General features: G+C 45.4%; 1 protein-coding gene across 2 annotated transcripts in view; it reads left to right on the top strand.

The window, feature by feature from the left end:
* Positions 1-1,842, top strand: part of LOC117171617 (protein PFC0760c) — a 229,377-nt gene that overhangs the window by 52,728 nt on the left and 174,807 nt on the right. The gene's annotated exons all lie outside the window — the stretch shown is intronic.

Here is a 1,842-nt window from a genome sequence, read left to right as displayed (position 1 = left end):
GACCAAAATACGAATGCATCAACTTGCCATAAAGATAGGCTGGGCAAGACAGTACGCGTCCCGCATTCAATGTGTGATTGACTACATCACATCTGGCAGGAAATTTTACCGCCAAGGTTCGAAAGTTCGCGCGCGAACTCCGGACCCGTTATCACACACTTAACAAAGGCAAAGCTGCTGACCATCAGGCAGCATATTGTTCAGAGAATATGGATACTATCTGACGCTAAGAGAAGTCTCGAGAGGAGGGAGAGATGGGTCAGAGAAAATCAACAGTTTCTCTCTGACCCATCTCGACTCTTCCAAGACCCTCCAGTTACTGTCGAACACCCACCCCAATCAGAGGAGTTCGAAGTATTTTGGAGAGAAGTCTACGAAGTTCAGCATACACTGGACGAAGACAATACTCCTGCCGAAAATAGGCAACTTAGCTGACCCGAAGAACTACACGCCAATAACTTGTCTGAACACGCTTTATAAGATATTCACAGCTATCCTAAATGATAGGATTGTTCGGGCAATTGAACCTGTGTGGCAAGAAATGTATGAACAACGAGGCTCAAAGAAAGGTGTAGCCGGATGTCGGGAGAACCTGCTCATCGATAGATGTGTCTGCAAAGGTGCAGCATTCTACCAGGCTGACCTATTGATGGCCTGGATTGATTATCGGAAAGCTTTCGATTCTACATCCCATAGACTTATCATCTGTCTTTTGGAAATCTTAAAGGTTCATCCGCAAATAGTTGGGTGTATAGAGAGATTGATGCCGCTTTGGAAAACCAGATTTGCTATCTCATCTGGCAAAAATCGTGTGACAACTAACAAGGTCACGTTTCAGAGGGGTGTCTTTCAGGGCGACACCATGAGCCCATTCCTCTTTTGCCTTACATTATTGCCACTATCTCTAGCACTACACCATTCCGACGGGTACTTGTGCGGCAAACCTGCAGGTCGAAAGTACAAGGTCACTCATGTATTTTACATGGACGATCTTAAGATCTATGCTAAAAATAGAGAGCAACTGCATCTAGCTCTGGGGATTGTCGAACGATATACTAAGGAAATTGGAATAGAATTTGGGTCAGACAAATGCGCCAAGGTTTACTTGAAGCGAAGAAAACTTAATGGCATCTCTGAAGATCCTGAGCTCGTTGATAGAAGCGCCATGCGACACCTTTGCGCTGGAGAGACTTATACATACCTGGGCGTGCCACAGAGCCGCATTCAGGATGTGACATCTATAAAGGATACTCTCTGAAGCAGATACAAACGTCTCATCCGACAGATTTGGTCTTCCGAACTGTCGGCGGGGAACAAAGTATCCGCAACGACATCCTTGCCGTCCCGGTACTACTCTACTCATTTGGAGTAGTTCCATGGACGAAGAACGAGCTCAGATCTCTTGATATCGGGACAAGAAAGTTTATGCACATGAACAAAAGCATGCATCTTAAGTCTTCCGTTCCGCGACTGTACATCTCACGCCGTCAAGGGGGTCGCGGAATATTGAGTCTTGAATGTCTTCACAACAGGATTATTCTGGGTACAGCACATAGAGTTGCAAATGGAAGAGACCCTCTTCTTAAAATGGTCAGGAATCACGAGGAAGTGGGCAATGGAGCATTTCTGTACAAAGCAGCTGAGGAGGCTGCTGAAACACTCGGTCTTGACTTCTGTATTAGGGGTGAGCAAAATGCATCAAATCTAATCTATCTCGAGTTCTGACTTCTGAAAGCCTGAATTAAGAAAGCACAAGAGAAAAACTTCCGTGAACAGCTCCTCGATAAGAGGATGCACGGTATCTTCCACAGAAATGTGAAGGATCAGTCAATGTCTTGTGAG

This window comes from Belonocnema kinseyi, chromosome 4, assembly GCF_010883055.1.
Source record: "Belonocnema kinseyi isolate 2016_QV_RU_SX_M_011 chromosome 4, B_treatae_v1, whole genome shotgun sequence".
NCBI lineage: Eukaryota > Metazoa > Arthropoda > Insecta > Hymenoptera > Cynipidae > Belonocnema > Belonocnema kinseyi.
Note: the sequence above shows the minus strand (reverse complement) of the source record. Positions and strands in the feature narration are given on the sequence as shown.